This window comes from Pinus tabuliformis, chromosome 6 (assembly GCF_031772625.1).
Source record: "Pinus tabuliformis cultivar Carrire ecotype Pingquan chromosome 6, CPIR1, whole genome shotgun sequence".
Taxonomy (NCBI): domain Eukaryota; kingdom Viridiplantae; phylum Streptophyta; class Pinopsida; order Pinales; family Pinaceae; genus Pinus; species Pinus tabuliformis.
Window position 1 is genome coordinate 2,089,903,266 of NC_142292.1, and position 17,571 is coordinate 2,089,920,836.

Below are 17,571 nucleotides of genomic sequence, written 5' to 3' on the forward strand. Positions count from 1 at the left end.
AAGAGGTGTTTTAGACCCTACCTTAAGTCCAATGCTAGTTTGTCGTAGCCATGCTTCAACCGTCCAAAAGAGTTTCCTTTTGAGAACTTGCAATCACAAACAAGCACACATCAAATAACACCTGCATAGCTAATATAATAAATCATGTTCATCATGCTGATCAAGGAATCCATAAAATAAACTATAAAACACAACTTATTGAGAAAAATAAACTTGATTGTATTAATTTTGAAAATAGAAGAACTTTACAACCTTTGGTGCCTTGATGTTGTACAAGCTCCTCCCAGGGTATGAAACAGGAATCTCCCCTACTTTGACAAGCCTCCCACTCTTCCAAATGAGATCAAAGAGGTATGTAATCTTTCCTCACAAAAGCTCAATTAGGAAGACTAAGTTCCAACAACATTTCACCTAAAAAATATTCAGCTTTCAACCTCCTCAGTAACCAGCCCAATGCTTCATTTTATAGTGTAAAGGAAGGAGGTTACAGGTCCACCTATGAAGGGATAGAGTCCTCCTTCAAAGGGATAAGCTCCTCACATCAAGGGGTTAGCTCCTTAAGGTATGGGATGCATGAACCTTAAAGGAGCGAACTTGCCACCTCAATATTCCTTCTAGAAGCTTGCATAAATGACTCAAAGTGAGTTTTTAAGAATGTACTTGTGCCTTTTGGACTTTTACAGGGGTCCGCACCCATTACACAGAGACATAGCGGTTAGGTACACAGGGAACATGACCATTAGGTGCGGGATCATAGGTAATGCTAAGAGAAAGTGCGGAACCAGAGCTTTAGAGACTTTTAAGGGCTTTCTCTTATTTTTAAGGCTTGACATGAAGAACTGAGGTTTAAGACTTGCAAAGGAGGAAAGTATGAGTGATGATAGACTCACACAGATTGCAGAATGTCAACGTGACAATTTTTGTGCAACAAATTTCCCCCTAAAGTGCGAAGTCTATAATAGATGAAGATAGCATTTGTCATCTAAGAAGAGTGAAGTACTTTATCATTTCAAGAATCATCCTGTGGATACCCTGGTTGGAACCTGTAAAAAACATTCAATACAATATATATATATATATATATATATATATATATATATATATATATATATATATATATATCTATCTATGTGAACATATCATTGCTGAGGTAGGCATTCCCATACTCAGATTAAAATTGACTAGAAAACTAACTAAACTGCTCTAATACAGGAATGATTTTGTAATACATCACAAGTATAGACATATGTAGACACAGTATGGGCGCAACCATCTGTTTATGAATAGTCCACTGTATAATGAATAACAAAATTCCTCGCAGGCTGGATGGTGGAAACTAGATCCAAGGTCTTGATTTCTGCTTCCCAAACTAGTTCGATTCTATCCATGTGAATGAATGTGTCGAAGTTGAACATGGTAGAAACCACTTGATTACCAGTCAATGATGTGAACTGTTAACAAGTGTGAGAGAAACCACTGGTAATGTCAATGGCTCTCAAAGTACTCAGTACAATCTATGAAATGTGAATAGATGAGCTGATGTCAAACATGCCATAGAATCCTTTGATCGAAGGTCAATGATGCAACCTATCATCGAAGGCGAGAAACCTGCCATTAGGGCATGCAAATTCCAAGGTACTGACGATTTCTAGATCATATTTCTAGATAATGAGCTGAAGTCGATACAAAGCAATCTATCGTAGGCAAGCCCACAACACGAAATCATAGATCAAGTTTTGAAGAAATATATTTGGCAAGGACTAACTCAGGGATGGTAAAAATGGATGACAGATATTTTTTAGATGAATAGTTTATTTGAACTGACCTCTTGAACACATAACGACACTGCAGATGGTTTGGTGACAATTGACCCAGAGCTAATACCCAGAAACAGCTGAAGACTTTCAATATGGTTTGATTAACTGTTAGGCAAAGGATTCCCAACCTAGGTGAAAAAAAGTGTCGTGTTCAAGAGTGGTTGACTGCTTTTCTAAAACACAAAGTATAACAAACATGTTCATTTTTCTCTCTTTTCCCCCACCATTTCTGGCAAGTACCTCTTTATTTTTGACAAGCTTGAGGAGGATAACATTTGCTTGGTTATAAGCTCATCCTTCAGATGAGTCCAACTTAGTTTAAAATTCGAACCCTAAGAAGGAGTGGTTCATTCCTGTTTAAAATTGAAAAGGTCCTTTACTGTTAAATTTTAACGAGTCAAGTATAGGAAAAACTCGACATTTTTCAATTTTAGGAAGTCAAAAGAAAAACTTAAGAAAACTCCATGGATGTCCTTTTTTGTAAATTTGTGTCTCCCAAGCCCGAAAAAGTATAAAATAATACTCGAGAGAACCACTTGACCATTACGATCAAGGAGTACTTTTCATAATTAGTGGCCTTGATCCGAAAAAGTAAAAAATCGATCAAAGACACGTTGTTTTATAACCAATATCAAACTTGAAATGACAAAATTCCAACAATGTTTTCATGTTTATACGGTCAGAAAAGAGCTGTAAGTGGACCGTCCTTTTAATTCCGTTTTAATGAGTTTAAAAAGGAAAAACTCGGCAATCTTTTCATATTTTATGAGTTAGAAAAGAGCTTAAAGAGGACTCCAATGTTTTTCGTTGAAAATGACCAATTATCCCTGAAAATCCAATATTCTGCACAAAAACTCAAAACATTACTCATACCTGTTTAAGATAAATAAAAATGCATCAAAAAATTACCTTTTTAAAGTGAAAAATAAATAAATTAAAAATTCATTTATTCAAAAAAGCTTATAAAAAGGTCTTTTGTAAATTCATTTTCATTGTTTGACTTCAGAGTGAGAAGAGAGAGCTTTTGGGTAAGAAACTTCTTGTGAAGATTGTGAAAAATCTGTCCATTGGAATCAAAAACCGTCAGCTCTAGGTAATCCACATCATCCTTATCTTGCATTTCAACCGTTTGCATTTTGTTTCACGGCTTTAAAAATTGATTTTTTTTTAAGGAAAATTTGATTAAAAATCCACTCGTGGGGGTCTGCAGGTGCAACATACGATGCCTGTGGACCCTGACATTTTTTTACAAAGGAAAAAGTCAGAGTTCCACACTTGTTTCTTAGGACAAGTGTAGACCTACGCACTGTCCCTAACTAGTGGGTGCGGACCCTGCGAAATAGGTTTTAAAACTTCAATTTTTTCCATTTCCGCCCAAATATTTTTTGAACTAAAATGTTCTAATATGTCTTTTGTGTAATGTAGGACATACAAAATGCTCATTTGGCGGGAACACAAGCACGAGGATGTGGACCTAGCCGCAATAAATCATCAACCCACATTGTATGCATTGAGAGCATGCAGACTATTTAAATTTTGGGCCATACCTAGCATGAGGGCCCAAGTAGACTTCTTGCAATGGCTGGTGGACAGATGGAACATACAGGACCAGTGTTTCATGAGGTCGGCTCAAAATTGAGCTAGAGGACATATATTTTTTGACTGGTTTGCCCAAAAGAGGTGAACAATTATCTCTATTCGGGACTAGGCCAGGTGGCCAGTCTGTCGCTAGTCCTCGATTGGAGTTTTGCAATGAACAAACAGTGGACAAACGGATCGATATTAAAACTATCGCCCATCCTAAACTTAAGGTTATCGTGATCACTATCACCAGACTCTGTGGAAGCACAACACTGCATGTAGCTACCAGATCCCAAATGCGAATGGAAGTAGACTGCTATCGAGGTACCATCTTCAATTGGTGCGAAGCTGTGTTGGTGAATGTAAAAGGCCAACTAACTAGAGCAAAGAACGGGAAACTAAAAAACTTTGGATATGGTTTCCTAGTTGTGAGCTTTGGTCTAGAGAGGGTCCTGATGTTGGTCCCACAACAACTTTCCGTTGAGGTTGGACTTCCCTGAGAGCCTAAGATAATGCGTTAGGTTGCAGTGATGGCCCGTCATCCTAAGGAGGGTTCAGAGGTTGTTCGATTTCCGCCTGAGTATTTTCATTGGTTGGGGAACCAACTTTTTGTGATTCAGGATTTTCCATATGCTAGGATGGATTATCGTTGTGACCCAGGCATGAATCTTCCACCAGGAGAGCAGTGGGATGATTCAGGTAAAATCATTCTCAACATTTTCTAAGTTTTAACTATTTTTTTTTTAAATCATGCAAAATTGATAACAAAAAGTTTCAAATGCAGATGTGGGTCCACGGTGACCAGCCATTCTCCAGCCATATGAGAGGAGACACCCAGCTGCAGCAGTACCGGCCCCATAGGACCAATCTACAGAGACTCTGACCGAATTGGAGAATCATCTAGAGCGTTTGACAGCAGATATTCCAGAGACTAGCATATATGATATTCCACTTAGGTTACAACATTACGTGATTGGGGTCCCAGGACATTTTAGTAGGTTTCTTTGTAGGGTGGCCCGAGTAGTGGCTTCTTATCATGATCATCATCAGTGATAGTGATCGCCTTTGTAGACTCATATGACATTTTATGTCTTTTTATATTATCATTTTGCCAATCATAAGGTGTTTTTTCAACCTATGATCGAAGACGATGTATATTTGACACACTTCTATGCTATGATATATCACTATTACTCGCTATCTTGTATAACATGTTATGGAATGTTTTAAATTTACTTTTTTGATTATTCCAAATGTCTATTTAACATTCGAGAAGCAATTGCATCTGCTAATGTATTTAAATATCTTGGAATATGCTGATATTCAATGTAGTCAAATTCACGTTCCAAGAGATGAACTCTCAAGAATAATCTTAATAACACTGGATTTCTAATGGCATAAACCCTGTTAAGCTGTAATACAACAAGTTGAGAATCTAACCTAACAATCAAACTCTGAATCCCAAATGAGATGGATTCAGATAATAACTCAATCACTGCACTATACGCATCAATGTTATTCTTTGTTTGACCGAGGCTTACCCCATGCATAGATACTAACTCATCAGAGGGTGAATAGATAACCCAAGCTACGGAATAAATGTTCCATGTATTACGACAAGCACCATCAGCAAAACCAATGTATGCTTGAAGAGACGTTGACATCTTCAATATCAAGAGTAAAATCAAGATAAGTAGGAATAATGATAAAAACACTCTCTAAACTAGGCACACATTTCTAATCTAAAACACACCAGCTAGAAAGAAACTAATCTAACAAAAATCTCCCACGAAAATTTAAGCATAGTATCTCTTTAGATAAAGCCCATTTATGGGTTTACCCAAAAAGACACCGTCAAAATCTACTAATTCATAGGCCCCTTTTTCCAGCTTTCACTTAACAACATAAGGACCATGCCACATAGGTACAAATTTTCCAGCCCCTAGCTTATCTTTTACTTGATCACATAGTAAGACTAGGTCTCCTTCCGAAAAATTACGGGGTGTAACATTTCGATCGTACTGAGCTTTTACTTGTTTGGCATGAGTTTTGATTGCTAATGCAGCGTCACATTGATTCTCATCTAGCTGAGCTAAGTACAACAAACATTTCTCCTCTTCGGAAGAGGCTGGGAGTAATTCTATGGCTATTTACAACGACAGAATTTCGCATTCAATAAGTAACACAACTTCCAAACCATAGACTAGCTTAAAAGGAGTGAAACCAGTTGATGTTTTTATTGAGGTTTGATATGCCCAAAGTGATGAAAATAACATGTTATGCCAATTCAACCTATGAATACCAATGATTTGTTGGATCATAGTGACTAGAACTTTATTGATAGCTTCAACCAGACCATTAGCCTATGGGTAATATGGAGTAGAACTCTCGTGACGCAGGCCAAGTTGATCTGTTAGTTCAGTCATCATGACGTTTCGAAAATGACTTCCATGATCAGTAATAATCGCTTGAGGAACACCGAATCTAGCAATTATATGATTGAAAATGAAAATTGCAGCAATTTTTCCATCTGCCGAAAATGTAGGCATCGCCTCGGCCCACTTAGTAAAATAATCTACTGCAAGGATGATATACGCATGCCCCCCGACTGAGTGAGTGTTACATGTAATAAAGTTGATACCCCACTTTGCGAAAGGACCAACGACAATTATAGGGTGGAGAGGAGCAGGTGGATCACGCATCTTACGATCAAAAATTTGACAATTGTGGCATTTCCGAATCACATAGATAGAATATTTAAATAAAAATGGCCAGAAATAGCTAACACGCAATATCTTTTGGGCTGTGGCATACCCAGACATATGATCGCCACATCCTCTAGAGTGAAAGTCATTAAGAACCTTTACAAATTCTTCATGAGTTAGACAACGTCGGAAAACATAATCCACCCCACGACGATAGAGTGTATCTCCAATAATATTGTATTGTTGGGATTGGAAATGTATTTTTCTTCACTGAGATCGTGATATTTCAAGCCGAATAGATTGGGTTTGGAGATAAACAATGATATCTCCATACCATGGATCAAGAGTACTGATAAGAAACAAGGTCAGTGATTTTTTCATGTAAAGTGCCCTACTGCGTGTAAACGAGGTCAAGGTACTGAGCTTGAGAAATTACTTGTTCTTCAGTAATAACTCCTGCCTTAGTTACATCTTCAGTGATTTTAGGTAATAATGATTTAACGAACCATTCTGCTTAAATTTGATCCGAAATAAAAACTTTCACTAAACGTCGTCTACGTTGCCATTCATGTATATGATCAGAAATATATGTGGACGTAGATTTTTTTAATGAAGTTAACAATTTTGTGCCATTGTCATATCTGAAAGGCAACTAAAAATGAGTTAAGAAAGAAATAGCTAACTGACTAAAATTATAAAAAGAGGCTCATGGTAACTCAATGTACCATTTGCTAGCAACACCAATCAGAGTGCGTTGAAAAAGATGTAAGCAAATTGAATCATCAATAATGGAATTAGATGCACACCAGAGGTGATAAGTCATCACATGGTTTGACAGATCCTCTCCTGATTTACCCTCAAACTTTGGGATATCACTAGGCAACTTATTCGGCATTGGCGGCTAAAACAAAAGATAATTAATTGGATTGTTCGTAAGGTGTGACAAATCAAGTAAATCCAAAGTTGCTATAAATGGTAACTGACAGTTAGGGTCGCGAAAACCTTGGGTCATAAGATCAGCCCTAGGAGGAGGATATCTAGGATAACTTGGAATTGGATTTTCATTTGGAATATTATATCCTCCCGGAAAACCAGGATTAACTGGACCAAACTGGGGTTGTTGAGGTTTCTGATAAGTATATCTAGGGTACGGTTGATACTGGTAAACTGGGCTTTGCACAGTAGGACCAATTTAGTACTGTCTCTGGTACGGTTGATAAGTGAATTGCGGTTGACTTGTGACAACCGTACTTGGACCAGGTTGTCCTACAGGCATTTGAACCGAAGTCTGAATTGTAGGTCTTGACTATGGTAAAGAGGCTTGAGGAGTTGATGCAAGAACAATAGAAATCGGAGCTGCCGATACTCCAGAAGTGGGTGGGGTAGATTGAATAGAAGTTGCAGTAGTTTCCGCAGCAGTTTGAGGCAGAGTTCGAGGCGAACTAGGCCCAGGCTGCTGAACTACACTAGGTGAAGAGGTTTGAATAGTATACTAGACAGGTTGCTGGGTTGAACCAGAAACCAAAGATTGTCTAGATTGAGCTGAGAATTGCACGTTAGATTGCAAATTCTGTTGAGTTTGAGATGGATCCCACACCATGTTCATTCCAGGGTATGGACCCATAAAAGGTTGAGCATATGAAGGGCCATAACCGGGTTGAGCAAAGGGTTGATAATTAAATGGTACATTTCCAGCTCCTTGTACAAATGATTGACAAGAAGGTGGTTGGAAACCTTGAGTTGGGTACTGACCTTGAGGTTGATAACCTTGAGGCAGGTACTAAAACTGGGGTTGACCTTGAGGTATATATTGATATTGGGGTTCACCTTGAGGTATGTACTGAGTTTGGGGTTGACCTTGAGGTATGTATTGTCTCGAAGGTATGTATTATCCTTGAGGTTGCCCCCCAGGCGGTAACTGACTACCTTGAGATTGCCCCCCAGCCGGTAATTGAGTACCTTGAGGTTGACCCCCAGGCGGTAACTAACTAACTTGAGGTTTCCCTCCAGGTGGTAATTGACTACCTTGGGGTTGCCCCCTAGGTGGTAATTGACTACCTTGAGGTTTTGGATTTGGAATAGTACTAGACATCATAAGAATTTCTTCTATGCTCAATGCTTGAGTTCCGTTATTACCAGTTGATATCCCACGTTCAATTGATTGAGGAGATGCTCCTGAAAAAGTACCAGTGAGTGACTGATACCCCGAAGGATCAGAAGGACCGCCATATAAAAATGTTTCCGGTAATTGAGAAAACATAGATGACTGTCTCGACATATTCAATGGAGGATAATAACCTACGGGTGTTGGATGAAAAGGAATTTGAGGTGGTGAAAAACTAAGACCCAGATTTTCTAAAAAGTTGGTCAATGAGACATACCAAGCATCACTCCTAAAAGGACTGTACAAAATTGATTCACACTCCCTAAGTTCTAAAGTTGGTTGATTTTCAGGGAGAGTTATATCTTCGTCCGGACTAACAAGTTCTTCAATAGAAATGAGTCCAGAAGGAAGATTTTGGGTATTGATACTTCCTACCCTAGGTAAACCAGGACCACTAGAAGTTGGAGAAGAAAATCCTGAAGATGGAGTAGTAGCAGGTTCAGTTTTAGGCTCAGAAATTTCAGGTACTTCAGCTAATTCACTGGTAGAAGAAATACTACCAGTAACTTCAGAAAAAGAATTTGGTTCAGAAATATAATCTGTTGCTTGAACTTGATAATCATGATGAACAATTAAAGATGACTCTCTGGCTTCCGGTGACCCAACTCTACTGTCACTAGGTGATACAAGAGCTCGTAGCCCTTCAAGCTGACTTGGTGTATACTCGGGAGGCTGCCCCCGAAGCCTACGGGATTGTCTCAGTAATTCAACCATGATTAAATATTTAATTACTTCACACACAAACAAAGAAAATATCAATAAAACCACCTAAAGTCTCTAAAGAAACAAACAATTGAATCACACACCTAAAAAATCTAAGAGTTCAAACCACACACAAACAATAACTTTCCGTACCAAAAACACTAGTTGGTGATGAAATCCAACGTCGCGGAATTCAATACAGAAAGGGCGGTTGGAACAGTTACCCTGACAACCTACTTAATGAAACAAACTGGCACAAGTTTCTTCACAAAACCATCTCAAGTGAAGAGAACTCCCCAGAGAGTCCAAGTTAGTCTAGTCGATGTCTGCTCCAGGTATAGTGAGACCCATACTTCACCATCCCCTTAGGAAAGAATCTTAAGATTATGGTCACTAAGGTTACCAACAGTAAGCAATACAACTGGGGGAATAGTCTACGATCCGATCTATTCGCAAGGGTAGAGTAAAAAATCTCAATCCCCTTGAAGGCTCCTCGAAATGATCAATCCAACATTTACCAACAAGTGACCCCAGGCTCCTCGACAATGGTTAATCCAAGGTTTCACATTTTTAATACGCGTAAATCTTCTATCTTAACAATGAGACAGGCTTGATTGTCTCAAAGGTTCGGACATGATCTCATGATTGACTCCTTTTAGAGGAGCTTCCCAGATTATATCAATTACAATTAGATTTATTTCCTACTGCAAGATATAGATACTTGTTTTTTTTAACTATCTTGGAGAGTTAATTACTCCCTACTCCAAGATACTAGCCTAAGCTATATTGGTGATAAGAGCCCTAGAAATAAAAAGATTGCTAGATCAACTTAATTAAGCATTATTTTTATGGGTTGTTTCTTAAGTCAATAGGTATGGAGATGAAACTTTGATGGTGTGAAGACTCGACTCCAAAAACACAAAAAATGCACCTAAAATGATAAACAATTCTTTTTTCCTTCAATGAATTTCTAGCTAAAAGAAAGAGTTGAGAATGCAATTCTTTGAAAAACAACTCTTTCCTTCAACATATAAATGAAAATAAAACATTTTTTGTCTTTTTCAATAAACTCAAAACGAGACTACTAATTATGCTCACAAAAAATCCCTTTCTTTTTCAACACTCAAAAACTACAAAAAACAATTTCTTTCAAAAGAGATTTTACACTTTCTAGAAAACACTCAAAACTATAAAAAACTAATCTTGAGATCTAAAAATTTCTAAAAATCTAATTGAAATAAAAGCTTTAAATCTTTTGAGGATGTTTTACTTAGTTATTCAGTAACTAAGGATTAATTCGCTCAGAATAACAAATCAATCAAAAAACACCCAACTATGTTTTCTTTTGTAAAAATGAAATTCAAAACTTACAAGCAAGTTCATTCAAAGATTTGGAAAGAGAAAATGAAATCTATTTCTCACCAAGGATAGATTTCACAAACCAGTCAAACTCATCAAGAAGACAAAAGAGACCAAGGTGATCTAAAGTTTCTTAGGCTTCTAATCTCTGATTCACTACAAAGACCAAGCGGAAATCAATCCAGGCATGCAAAACTTCTAGAAAATCACCTAAAACAAAAATTCCAATGGAACTCACTCACAAGAGATTCTTGACAGAACACATGCAGATCTAGGTAGTCACTAAAATTCGTAAATAAAAAAACTAAACCTAATTGGACGAAAACAATTTAGGTTTTTCAAAAATTTTGATAGGGTCTGCAGGTTTCCAGTAGAACCAGATGTGGTATCGCTCTGTGCACTAAAGGAAAAGTGTGGGGAGGTCCACACTGTCTCTAAAAAGAAAGTGCGGTTCCCTGTAAATTTCGGAAAAAACAAAAAGAATGCAAATCCTAAAAACTACCCAATCCCACACACATCAAGCAAAAACCAGAAACTAGAACAAGTTTCTCAAGTCAAAGAAAAAGGAAAATAAGAAAACCAAATTCAGTTCCCCAGTGGAGTCACCAATTTGTTGGCGGGATAAATTGTTCTTATGGACAAGACCGATCTCCCTAGTATCAAAAAATATCTAACAACAAGCAGGACAATCAAATATACCTTTCTCTAAACATATTGCAATTCATTAATAAAAACTAGAGAGGTGTTTTAGACCCTACCTTAAGTCCAACGCTAGTTTGTGGAAGCCATGCTTCAACCGTCCGAAAGAGTTTCCTTTTGAGAACTTGCAATCACAAACAAGCATACATCAAATAACACCTGCATAGCTAATATAATAAATCATGTTCATCATGGTGATCAAGGAATCCATAAAATAAACTATAAAACACAACTTATTGAGAAAAATAAACTTGATTGTATTAACTTTGAAAATAGAAGAACTTTACAACCTTTGGTGCCTTGATGTTCTACAAGCTCCTCCTAGGGTCTAAAATAGGAATCTCCTCTACTTTGACAAGCCTCACACTCTTCCAAATGAGATCAAAGAGGTATGTAATCTTTCCTCACAAAAGCTCAATTAGGAAGATTAAGTTTCAGCAACATTTCACCTCAAAAATATTTATCTTTCAACCTCCTCAGTAACCAGCCCAATGCTTCATTTTATAGTGCAAAGGAAGGAGGTTACAGGTCCACCTATGAAGGGATAGAGTCCTCCTTCAAAGGGATAAGCTCCTCACATCAAGGGGTTAGCTCCTTAAGGTATGGGATGCATGAACCTTAAAGGAGCGAACTTGCCACCTCAATATTCCTTCTAGAAGCTTGCAGAAATGACTCAAAGTGAGTTTTTAAGAATGTACTTACGCCTTTTTTACTTTTATAGGGGTTTGCACCCATTACACAGAGACAGAGTGGTCAGGTATGCAGGGAACATGACCATTAGGTGCAGGACTGCAGGTAATGCTAAGAGAAAGTGTGAAACCAGAGTTTTAGAGACTTTTAAGGGCTTTCTCTTATTTTCAAGGCTTGACATGAAGAACTGAGGTTTAAGACTTGCAAAGGAGGAAAGTATGTGTGGTGATAGACTCACACAGATTGCAGAATGTCAAGGTGACAATTTTTGTGCAACAGATAGCAAATACACTAAAGGTCATAAGTGTGCTGAGAAGAAATTATTCTACATAGATTATGAAGAGGAAGAAGAAAAGGAGCAAGAAAGGTCAAAAGAAGAGGATATACTCTAGGAACAAAGCCTAGATAAAGAAGAAATGAATCCGGCTATATCTTGTAATGTGTTGGCAAGAATTACAACTCCTCAAACCATCAAGATAGAAGGAAAAATCAAGAAGAAAAAGGTAATAGTGTTGATTGATTCGGGAAGTACCCACAATTTTATTCATTGTAAGGTAGCAAAAGAATTGAATTGCTTCCTATATCCAGCACTAGAGTGTCAAGTGATGGTTTCAAATGGAGGAACAATAAATTGCTCTGGAAAGTGCCCTAATATCAAGCTATCCATGGGAGAATATGTATTGACTAGCCCAATGCTTTCCATTGCAATGGGAGGTGCTGATGTTGTACTAGGAGTCCAATGGCTACAATCCTTGGGTACAATAGCTTTTAACTTTCAGGAACTTTTCATGAAATTTTCTGTGGAAGGAAAGGAAGTTGAATTAAGGGGTATTGCAAGGAAACTTGGAAATATAATAAGCTCTAATGGTATGACAAAGCTTCTAAAGAAGGAACAAAGAGCTGTAATTGCACAATTATGTTCGCTAGATGTTTCCACATCAAAATCATCTATTTCTCCAGATCTCCAAAAAGTCTTAGACAATCATTCCAAGGTATTTGAGACTCCCAAAGGTCTCCCACCTATTCATGATCATGATCATGCTATTCATCTGATTCCAGGAAGTGTTCCTCCAAACATTAGGCCGTACAGATATCCCTATGCCCAAAAGAGTGAAATTGAACATATGGTTTCAGAAATGCTAGAGGCTAGTATAATTCAACCTAGTCAAAGTTCTTTCTCTGCTCTAGTAGTATTGGTACACAAGAAGGATGGATCATGGCTTATGTGTCTAGATTATAGGGAGCTCAAAAAGCTCACTATTAAAGATAAGTTTCCCATTCCTGTCATTGATGAATTACTAGATGAATTGCATGGATCAATTTACTTCACCAAGTTGGATCTTCATTCAGGATATCATCAAATCAGAATGAAGACTGAAGATATTCTGAAAAAAACATTTAGAACTCATGAGGGTCATTATGAATTTTTGGTCATGCCTTTTGGCCTTACCAATGCACCTTCTACATTTCAAGGTTTGATGAATTCCATTTTCAAACCCTTAAAAAATTTGTGTTAGTATTTTTTGATGATATACTAATCTACAACAAGTCTTGGAAGGATCATCTTGAACATGTTGACAAGGTGCTACATCTATTGGAGGAGAAACAATTATATGCAAAAAGATCCAAATGTTTCTTTGGAGTACAAGAGGTGGAATATCTGGGTCATATTGTATCTCATGAAGGAGTTAAGGTAGACCCTAGCAAAATTAAAGCCATTAAGGAATGGAAAATCCCCACATCCATAAAGCATCTGCGAGGATTTCTCGGGTTGATAGGGTATTATCGCAAGTTTGTTAGGAATTATGGGAGAATAGCAGCACCTCTAACAACATTATTGAAGAAAGATGCATTTTCATGGACTCCAGAAGAAACAAAGGCATTCGAACATCTTAAAGAGGCAATGTGCCAAGCACCGGTCTTAGCTACGCCAGACTTCACAAAAACCTTTATTGTGGAATGTGATGCTTCAGGAAATGGAATTGGTGCTATTTTAATGCAAGATGAAAGACCCATTGCTTTTGAAAGTCGTCCAATCAAGGGAAATTTTTTACACAAAGATATTTATGAGAAGGAAATGTTGGCAATACTACATGCACTTAAGAAATGGCGACCCTACCTAATGGGAAGACACTTCAAGGTAAAAATGGATCATGATAACCTTAAATATTTTTAGAACAAAGATTATCCTCTGAAGAGCAACAAAAGTGGGTCACAAAGATGTTTGGTTATGACTTTGAAATCATCTACAAAAAAGGGAAGCGAAATGTGGTGGCAAATGCACTCTCAAGAAAGGATGAGGATGTGGAAGCATTGTTGTGTGCCATTTCTATTATCCAACCAGATTGGATAAACGAAGCAAGGGAGGAATGGAAGAATAATGAAGAAGTGTGGGCACTTATTCAAAAGTTACAAGAATATTCCAGTACATCTGATACATTTAGCTGGAAAAATGATTCATTATGGTACAAAGATCGCTTATACCTCTATAAGAATTCCCAACTCAAACAAAAGATTCTTATGGAATTGCACACTTCTCCCTTAAGAGGGCACTTAGGATTTTTAAAAACTTACCACAGGGTTAAGAAGGAATTTTTTTGGGATGGCCTTAAATTGGATATTTAAAATTTTGTGTCAGAATGTTCGGTTTGCCAACAAAATAAGGTTGAAACAATTAAGACCCCGAGTCTATTAGAACCTTTATCGATTCCAAGCCAATGTTGGGAGGAGGTTTCAATGGATTTTATCACAGGTTTACCCAAGTCCAAGGGAAAGAGTTTCATCATGGTGGTAGTTGACAGACTTACCAACTATGCACACTTTTGTGCATTATCACATCCATTTAAAGCCGATACAATTTCTACTGCATTTATGGAAACAATTCAAAAGCTACAAGGAAACCCAAAGATTAGTGTAAGTGATAGAGATCCCATTTTCATTGGAAATTTTTGGACAGAATTATTTTCTTGTCTCGGTACTCAGTTAGCTCATAGCTCATCTTCTCATCCTCAATCTGATGGGAAAACTGAGATAGTAAACAAATGTTTGGAAGGATATATTCGTTGCTTTGTATCTGATAAACAGACACAATGGGTCAAATGGTTGCCTTTGGCTGAATGGTGGTATAACACTTCCTTCCATACAGCAACAAAAATGACCCCATTTATGGCACTTTATGGATATCAGCCACCATCCATCACATCATATTTAAGGGAAAATTCTAAGGTTCAAGTAGTGGAACATCACATCGAGCATCAGCAACAAGTTGTACAACTCTTAAAGTACAACCTCGTGTTGTTGCAGAATAGAATTAAACAATAGGCAGATCAACATCACAGCGAAAGAAGTTTTCATGTAGGTGATTGGGTATTCCTACAGCTACAGCCATATAAACAAATGTCCCTCAAGCAAGCTAAGAAGGACAATAAATTATCACTAAAGTATTATGGTTCGTACAAGGTGTTGCAAAAGTTTGGTACTATGGCATACAAATTGGAGCTTCCTGCAGCTTCTCGAGTGCACCCAATTTTCCATGTTTCATGTTTAAAGAAAGTTATAGGTGACAATCTTTTAGTTCAAACAATATTGCTAGAACTTGATGAGGAAGGAAAAATTATATTAGAATCAGAAGCAGTCACAGAAACAAGAACTCGACGACTACGAAATCGATCAATTTCGGAGTATCTCATCAAGTGGAAGAACTTATCTGCTGAAGATTCCACATGGGAGGATGAGAATTTTATACAGAAGCATCCACAACTATTCAAACATTGAGGAAAACACTTTTTTGAAGGAGAGGGGCATGTTAGGTCCCTATAATACTAGTGATTACACCATTACTATTGTAGTTATATCCCTTATTAATATTCTTGTGCCCCTATTGTCCCCATATTCTTGTTACTGTGCCCCATAGAATCCCTTTATTGTTATTTTTGTTCCTTTATATTATTATTGTTAGGTCGACTGGGTTATATTGTGACTCCTTAGACTCCTATATATAGAAAGGAACTTTTGTCATTTGAATCATCAAAGAATCATTCATTTGTGTAATATAAAGGAGGTTTCCCCCTCGAAGAGGCTGAATTCTAAGGCGTTTATCTATCTTTTCTATCTTTTTGTGAGCTGGTTTCATAACATCTATACCACCCTAATTTTCCGTGATATCCGAACGTACCAGTGCTGGATTCGCCATTACTCCCTGTTGTCGACCCGACTTCGGGGCCCAGGGGGATACCCACCCGGTCCGGAACCTGGTTGGCGGCTCCTTGCCCGTTTGGAGTAGCGGGTCCGATTGGGGGTAATGGGACCAGTTTCCCAATGTGAAGGGTGTGCGTGTGTGTGTAGAGTTTGATGGTATTGATCTAAAGGTTTCTCTAAACTAGTCTTAATTCTAACTGCTAAACTAACTCTATGCTAATGTAATCTAATGAAGAGAAACAGTACATCTAGTCTACGCTAACCCGGGGTGTTTTCTTTTGTTGTGCGATCTAGAAAGATTTCAAACAACAGCTGGTAATAAAGATCATTCAACTGTTATCAGAATATAAATCAATAAAGATAAACCGTTCTGCATAAGAAGTTAGGCAGAACAGTTGTGAACAGCATATCGCATAATCAGTTTTCTATATATTAAGCATAAATAAATGATCCCACCGTACAAAAGTGCCAAATGGTAATACAGACATTCATACAGTAACATATAAAGAACTCAGCTGCATATCACTTTAGGGATACTAGCAGAATTTAGTCAAGAGATAAAAGTACCATTTATGACTAACTTCACTAATAAACTTTAAGCAATAATGATTTATTTCTACTTGTTCTAATATCTGCTAATAGTACAGAAGTGCAACATCAGTAACAGACATTAAAATGCAAACATAAATAAATCTCGATCCATCCATTCATCAAAAACCTCCTCTGAGGGTGCAGAAGTGCATGTTCCGAGGACAAGTTTTTTGACAGATTTCCGGACCCCTCTCCAAATGCCATGAGAAGGGTTAAATACTACTAACTAATTAATCTTAATTACACGAAATTAGGGAATCGGCTTCAAATGACTTCCCTTTACTAAAAGCAAATTTATTTCTAACTTTAAATCTAATTTCTGACCGTTTCTGTATATCCTCTTTAGTGCTGTCAACAGCGCAACGTTTTCCTGGGAACAGTCGGCTGGCCGCCTTCTTCTTTCGCTCGGGAGATAAAAGTGGAAATAACAAGAGCTGGCACTTCCTTCTGACAGACCAGAAGATATTTTCGAAAACCTTTCTCTAGCTGGGTGTATTCGCCGCGTGTATACTTAGCACAACCCAGGTTCTTCTCGAACTGATTTTGCTGTTGCTATTCTGGTTTCCGGTCGTGCGAATGACTGAGTGGGTTAGGAGTCGCGCTGTATGGACAATCCCCTGTTTCGAGAATTGTTTCCACTCTTTGTTCCAGGCTTTTGTGGAGCGTCCTCCTTCTTTTGCGTTTCTCTTTCTGCTTTACCCAGTCTGAGCTTCAAGATCTTTTGTGAACATGCTGCTTTTGTGCGCTTTTGACTCTGAGTCCTGGATAGTCTAATTTCATCAGTGTCAGTTAGCTTATAATCTGGAATCCGTGGTCCTGCTGCATGCGGCATCCATTTGTGGAGGCATCTTCTCTCTGCTGTCTGATTGGCGCTTTCCCTTTTCCTTTAGATATTTCCTGCATATAGATTTATATTAGTTGCGTGTCTTGCAGTCTACGCAAAGAAGAAGGGAAATGAAAAGATTGACATGAAAGCATTAAACTCTAATGAATGCATAATCCTGACATTCATCATGACTTGACTCTTCGAAAAATGCGATGCAATCATTCCTTGATACTCAAGCAT